Here is an 8,316-nt window from a genome sequence, read left to right as displayed (position 1 = left end):
AACTCTACCATAGTATTGATCACGACGACCACCGTCACTAGCAGCCTCAATGCGTAACCCACTGTTCTGCACTGTGCATTTGCTGTCTTGCTTTACCGTGTGAAAGGTGTATCCATTTATGTCATATCCTTGCCAGGTGGTGGCACTCCATTCAGGACCCTGTGACAACCACTGAAGTGTTTCACTAGATAAGTTCTGCAACCTGGCAATTCGGTTCTTCAGCCACTCGTTGAAAGAAGACGTGTTCTTATTTCTGACCCAACTCTCTGATCGGCCTGGGTTCTCCTGTCGGAGAACTGCAAGGTGTTCGTCAACGTACGACACCACCTCAGTCATATGCTGCAGTACCGTGAAATGAGCTTTATCGTACACCTTCTGATCCAACCTAACAGTCTTTCTTCCAACAGTACCAACACCATCAAGCCTCCCTTCGTGATGAGATCGTGGTAATCTAATTGAAAATGTTTCTGACATGTAGTCCACACAAAAATCGATGATCTCTTCGGTGGTGTAACTCTCGATGATACTCCCCTCGGGGTGTGAACGGTTCCGTACATAACCCTTAAGGATCCCCATGTACCTTTCGCAAGGATACATCTGCATCATGAAGCTGGATCACAGCACTTTGTTTGCCTCACAAGGTGCACGGGAAGATGTTCCATTATGTCAAAGAAAGTTAGAGGAAGGTACATCTCAAGATGACATGGGGTTCTCACAAGTTCTGCCTATAGTTCATCTAGTCCCTCGGGATCAATGATCTTCTGGCCGATTGCATGGAAGAAGGAACACAACCGCTGGATCGTGTGTCGCACCTTAGGAGGCAAAATATTCCTTATTGCAACGGGCAACAGCTGTGTGATAAGAACGTGGCAATCATGCGACTTCATTCCTACCAACTTAAGATCTTGCAGTGAAACGAGCCTACTGATTCTTGATGAGTAACCAGATGGAACCTTGATACCACTCAAACATGTTAGCAAATCAATCTTCTCTTCTTTCGAGAGAGTGTAGCAGGCTGGAGGAAGGTAAACCCTGCCGGATTCCGTGGTTATGGGATGTAGTTCCGAGCGAACACCCATTTCTTCCAGATCTCGTCGAGCGTTGAGACCATCCTTTGTAGTACCTGGGTTAAGCAGTAATCCCATTAAACTCTCGCATACATTCTTCTCCACATGCATCAAATCTATGCAGTAGCGAACTTCAAGATCCTTCCAGTATGGTAGTCTCCAAAATATTGACTTCTTTTTCCACATGCTCCTCTCTTTTATCTTTTGTTTTTCCACATGCTCCTTTGTTTTTTCCTTCGACGTGCTCTTCTCTTTTGTCTTTCCAACTTTCCTCTTTTTTCCAAACTCGTTGGTTATTCCCATCACTAAGTTGTGCACTTCTGTCCCTGTTAGCTCTGCCGGGGGTCCAGCTATATCTCTGTGTCCATTGAAATTCTTTTTCATATTCCTATACAGGTGATACCTTGGGAGAAATCTCCTATGACCCATGTAGACTGTCTTGTGTGAATGCTTCAACCATTTGCTTCTTGTTTCCTCCATACACTCCGAACACGCCCATTTCCCTTTCACAGTTTGGCCAGAAAGGTTGCCAAGGGCCGAATAATCGTTGATGGTACAAAACAGCATCGCATGGAGGTTGAAATACTCTTGTGCATATGCGTCCCATGTCTGTGTGCCCTCATTCCATAGCCTTTCGAAGTCATCGATTATCGGTTCAAGGAACACATCGATATCGTTGCCAGGTTGTCTCGATCCTTGAATGAGCATGGCAAGCATAATATAATTTCTTTTGAAGCACAACCAGGGAGGAAGGTTATAGTTAACAAGCAGAACTGGCCATGTACTGTGACGACTGCTCAAATCACCAAATGGATTAATGTCATCCGTACACATTGCGAAACGCATGTTTCTTGGGTCATTTGAGAATTCCTGGTAAATCTTATCGATTGTCCTCCACTGTACTGAATCTGTTGGGTGCCTCAGCATACTATCGACTTTCCGTTCTTCGGCATGCCAGCGCACTAGCTTAGCTTGTTCCTTATTCACAAACATTCTCTTCATGCGCTCTGCAATTGGGAGATACCACACCACCTTTGCTGGGCCTCCCCTCTTTGACTTACTTCCTTCACCTTCACTCTTTGCTCGTTTGTATCTTGATGCCTCACAGATAGAGCAGACATCCAAGTCAGCGTATTCCTTGTAATACAAAATGCAGTCGTTCGGACATGCATGAATTCTTCTGACCTCCAGGCCCAACGGACATAATACTTGCTTCGCTTCATATGTCGTCTGCGGTAAATTGTTCCCCTCTGGCAACAGTCCTTTAACAGCTCAAGAAGTTCTGTAAAACTCTTGTCCGACCAGCCATTACTAGCCTTAAGCTTCATGAGTTCCAACACGTATGACAACTTGTTGTGCTTTGACTTGCATCCATCATACAAGGGCATCTGACAATCTTCCACCAACTTACTAAACTTCTCAAAATCTCTGTCGTTGTCCTCTGCGTCTTCAATGTCATGCAACATTGTAGATAGATATTGAGTGTCCAAATCTATGGTCTCTCCACCTAAAGGAGAAGGTACGAACATGCCTTCTCGAGCTGCGGCGGTGTTCTCTACATCCTGATCCAACACTTCTTCAGCTGCGACATCAGGCGCCTCTTGCTGTCCATGCTTGGTCCAGCAGGTATATTTCTTCATGAATCCATTCATTATCAAATGAGCATGCACTTCATCGCTATCTTTGATCATCTGTTCATTCTTATAGTCCCTACATGGACACAACATGTACATGCTCATCCTACTTTTTCTGTCATTATCCGCAAATATGACAAATTCAGTGACCCCCTCTCTATACTCGGTAGACGAACGATGCGCATAGTATATCCATCTACGATCCATCTGAAATCAACAACATACTTAGAAAAATATATGATGATCGATATATTGAGAAGGAATGGAGAATAATGTGTTTTTTACCTTGAATTTTAGCAAAGAATCGCCCCCCTTGCCCTCCCAACCGATTTGTGAATAGTGAACTAGTCGGGATGTAAAGCAGTTGGTGGTTTGGGGGGTATTTATAGACACAACACACCTCAAACGGGTTAGATTAAAAAAGCCCGTCAAAGGTGTTGGTTATACCTTTGACGGGCTTCAATTGAGTTGCCCGTCAAAGGTATTGACCTACCTATGACGGGCCGTAAAAAAAACCCGTCACAGGTGGCGGACTACCACCTGTGACGGCTCATAATGCCACGGCCCGTCACAGGTGAGGGGATACCAGTGACGGGTAGGGAGGAAAACCCGTCACTTCCTCACCTGTGACGGCTTTTCCTTCCGGCCCGTCACAGGTGAGGGGATACCTGTGACGGGCCACGGCCGGATGCCCCACCGATGACGGCAAACCTAGTGACCCGTCAAAGGTGACGGTCATCTGTGACCAATTCATAGGCCCGTCACTGGTATGCCGTAATAGATGTAGGGTTCTGGCGTAGTGATATAAAGTGATAGGACAAACTCTTAATAAGATAATGTTAATAAAGTCACATAGATTTTACCACCAATATATATTAATGGTATTACGTACGCCCCTCATAGTAGTGGAATACTAATAGTTATATATTTCAAGAGTAGTGTAGCGCCATTGAGTGTAGAACATAGGGGATCACCTGTTAAATACGTTATAAATAAAAAGATAAAATGAAAGATCCATGCAAGCATGCTCGATATTTTTGTCTTCTGATGACGTGGTCAGCTGGTCCTTTAGATTAGCGTGGTTAGTTTGGTGGTCTTTCAGGTGATGACATGTTTTTTTTAGCTCAACTGGATATTATCCAAACTGGTGTACGATACTCCCTCCGTTTCATATGATTAGTTATTTTGGATTTTTGTTAAGTCAAACCGTTTAAGTTTTGCTAAGTTTTTTTAAAAAGAGTAAAGTCCATCACCGGTCCCTAAACTTATACCGCTGTGTCATCCCAGTCCCTAAACTCGCAAATCGACCGTTCAGGTCCTCAAACTTGTTCGACTGTGTCATCCCGGTCCCTAAACTTGCAGATCACTCGTTTAGGTCCTCCAACTTGTTCAGTTGTGTCACCCCGGTCCCTAAGCATGACGGTCTAAAAACTTTATATCAAAAATAATTCATAACTTTTTCATGTGAACTCTAATGAAGACAAACTTTATATCAAAATTATAGCTCTCGACGTGACCTACAACTTTGTAGTTGATGAGTTTTTGAATTAAAACTGTTTAGGGTCCCAAAATATTGTTGCATGTTTATAGATTTTGAAATTTTAATTTTAAAATTACATTTTGGGACAAAAAATGACTTAAAATAAAAAAAATCAACTATAAAGTTGTAGATCGCGTCGAGGGCTACAAGTTTGATATAAATTTTGTCTTTATTAGAGTTCATATGAAAAAGTTATGAATTATTTTTAAATATAAAGTCTTTAGATCGTCCTATTTGACCCAGATGATATTCAAATCTAAGTTTAGGGACCGAGGAGACACAACTGAACAAGTTGGAGAATCTAAACGAGTGATCTGCAATTTTAGGGACCGGGATGACACAGTTGAACAAGTTTGAGGACCTGAACGGTCAATTTGCGAGTTTATGGACCGCGATGACACAGCGGTACAAGTTTAGGGACCGGTGATGGTCTTTACTCTTTTAAAAAATATGGCAACATTTATAACACACTATAATTTTGTTTTGTTAAATTCATCATTAAATATGTTTTTATAGCATATTTATTTTAATTATACCGAAAATGTTGCTATATTTTTTTATATAAACTTGATCAAATTTAAAAAGATATGATTTAGGAAAATCCCAAAGTGACATATAAATTAATTGAATGGATGGAGCAGTATTGTGAAAAGAAAGGGAGATGAGCAAGGATGCAAGGTAGGATTCCGTTCGACAATGGCATTGGCATCCCTCGGAGTTCGAAGATATATAAAATTTTGCACATCATCAACTATATAGAATGTCTCAAGAGAAAGAAAGACTTAAGATATCAAACCTTGATTGATAACTTAACACATGAACATACGCAACTCGTGCTAAGCAATCACCCTCGTACATACATAGAGCAGATTTTCTGAAGAACAGCTTCAGAGTTGGAGTAGTTCAGCTCTACCTTGTCCAAAACCTTGATCTGTTTTCTGAACTAGGCAGTAATTAAGTTATGTTCAAAATTAAGCTTCTGCATTCTTCTCTACATATTTAGCTGCTCAATCAAGACAGATAATGTATATATACACTGAAACATTTGGATGCCAGCTGCACTTAGACGCAATCTAGAAAAGGAAACGCCCATTTGGGAGCACTCACAGCATGCAGGCGAGACAAATTCGTCAGTCACCCACGAGAGAAAAACGACCGCCTGTCGATCGATCGATCCATCCATCTCTCTCTCTCTCTTCTTCCTCCTCTCGACCGATCGATCGATCAACCCTCTCCTCCACCACATCACGTGGCCGACCCATTCATGTCTGAAGAAGCTCTGAACCCAGCAATCTAGCTAGCTATCTACACGATCAGGTTCAGATCAGCCTTGAAAGCGAGACCCGGCCGAACCTGATCAGAGGTGTTCACTGTTCAGAATCTTTGCTGGATTCTAGCTAAAGCTACATGTCCCCTCTTCTCGCATCACCAGTCGTTCTCGCTGTAACTGTACTGAGGAAATCAACAAACTTCAGGGTAGTTTTTTCCTTTCACTGAATCGTGCGAGCGGTGAAAGAGAGATTGCGTTAGCCTGATCAAAAGCTGTGAGCTGCTTTTGGGTTTTGCATTGGAGTACATAGCTAGGTTAGTATGGCCACCGTCTACTCTTGGCAATGTAGCTTAGAGTGGGCAAAGGTTTGGTGCTGTCTGAATGCCAATGGAGGGGAGCTCTGAACAATTTTCAGTGTACCTGCCTGCCTGCAGCTGTGAATGAAGCTAGCTAGGGTCCATGCAAAATGCAAAGCAATCAACAGCAAGCAGGTGCGATGCATGAGTGAGTGAAGTGAGTAATTGCAATGGAGATTGATAGGTAGAGAGACAGACAGGCAGAGGCAGGAATACATGCAAAATGGACCACGCGCTCTCAGTGTGTGCTCAAAAGTCTCTCCAATCTGTCCATACATGACAACCAAGACGCCATGGATGGCTCATCACAAGCTCTTGCATTTGCAGTATGTGCATGTAACCAATCATGGCGAGAGTAACTGTTGCAGATCGATCGATCGATCGAGCTCTCTCTACTGCATTTATGCAGCTATATATGCTACCACCGGCACCGGCGTTCGATCTCTAACGGCCTGCAATAAATGTAGTCCCCTCGATCGATCCAGAGCTGAGCTCAAGTTTGCATGGGTTGTGCAATAACTGAATGCACCCGAGGAGTTGTACTGAACTGAAAGTCTGAAAGTGAAAGACTACATGGCAACATGGCAACATGCTTGCTGCTTCTAGTTGCTGATTCTATACTTAACAGTTTTGATTGATATTCACAGGCATGCAAAACATGTAAAACGAACTCTCATTGCCAATATGGATACATGCTGTAATTAGTTATCTGGAGCAGTAAGGTACTGCAAGCAAAGACTGAGGGGCTCCCTTGAATGTCAAAAGGGTTGGTTTGTCGCCAGAGTGTATATGAACAGCAAAAATATATGTTATGCTTAAAGTGTATAAAATAGTTACAATAAAATAAACGACAATTATGTGTTCTTTTAAGAACATGAATGATCAAACATAGTAATGTTTAAGAATCAACAACGTTATATATTTTTTAAAAAAATAGGTTTGTTTTGATATGTACTTTTCAACTTGGAGTTCCATTGATCCTCACATCTAACCTTACAACAGTCACTGACATGAAGGTTATTTTGGCCAGTCGATCAACTGCAGGGGCGGGCTTCCCAACGCTTATGGAGATGGATTCTAATCTCCCGGTGGATGTTCACCCTTTTTTTGCATGTCGATTAAATGGCTATGATTTTTTTTAAAAAAAATAGTAATATGTAATATACCACGCCATAAATATGCAAGTTCAAATTTGACTTTTAGAAGTTGTAACAAAAACAAGAAATTTAAGCTCTAATTAGTATACGTATATTCATAGTCAAATTTGTTATTTTTGTTACAACCTATAGAAGTTAAATTTGAACTTGCATATTTATGAAGTGATATAATACATATTAATCTATCTTATCTTTCTTTTTAATTTTTCATAGCCATTTAGTTGGCATGAAAGAAACGGGTGGACGTCCACCTGAGTTTTATGAGTATTCACATGAATACCCATATTTTTTAAATTTAGCCAAACCCTATGACATATAAGTACTATTCCCCAATTGGTTGGGGCAAGATTGCGAGAAATCCCCTTATGTTGGGGATTTGGAGTTCGATTCCCGCCTATCTCTACCTTTTCCACCTATTTTCCTCTACTCTTGTTGGCCTTTTCTTCGATAGTATGACCACATTTTTTTAAGAAATACATCTATTATGTTTTAAAAATCTTGTTAAACTAACAAAATAATTATTATTCTACTATATTTTCTATAGTTTATCACTTTTTAATTAAAAAATTGTATGTTTTCACTGATGACATAAACATCTATTAACTTACTAAAGTAATAGAAAAAAGAGCTTACACGTTCGCTCTCATAGTCTACAAGTTTTCATATTAATCAGAAAAAAAAGGAAAAAATAGAGTCCATACAGACATACAATAAAAAAATAGTTGAAATTCAGAATTAAAAAAAATAGAAATATTGGAAGAGAAGACTAGAGTCCATATAGAAATATAATTTAGAAATAATAAATATTTGAAAATAAAATAACAAGAAATATCGAAAGAAGAGTCTAGAGTCCATATAGAGTATGACTTAAGAAAGAACTGAAATTTTGAAGTAAAAAATAAGAAATATTGAAAGAAGATTTTAGAGTTCATATATAAACACAGTTTAGAAGTAATAGAAATTTGAAATTAAAAAAATGAAGGGATATTATAAGAAGAATATGGAGTCAGAACTAATTCAAATTCGGAATAAAAATAAAAGATTAAAAGTAGCGTTTAGAGTCTATATAGAAATACAACATAGAAATAAATAAAATTAAAAATTAATAAATATTGAAAAAAGAGTCTAGAGTTCATATAGAAATACAATTTAGAAGTAAGTGAAATAAAAAAAAGAATATCGAAAGATACGTTTATATATAAATACAATTAAAAATAACGAAAATTCGAAATTAAAAAAATAATATTAGGAGAAAAGTCCATAGTGCATATAGAAATACAATTCAGAAATAA

Source organism: Oryza sativa, chromosome 8 (genome assembly GCF_034140825.1).
Source record: "Oryza sativa Japonica Group chromosome 8, ASM3414082v1".
NCBI lineage: Eukaryota > Viridiplantae > Streptophyta > Magnoliopsida > Poales > Poaceae > Oryza > Oryza sativa.
The sequence above is the reverse complement of the archived record's forward strand: the minus strand, read 5'-3'. Positions refer to the sequence as shown.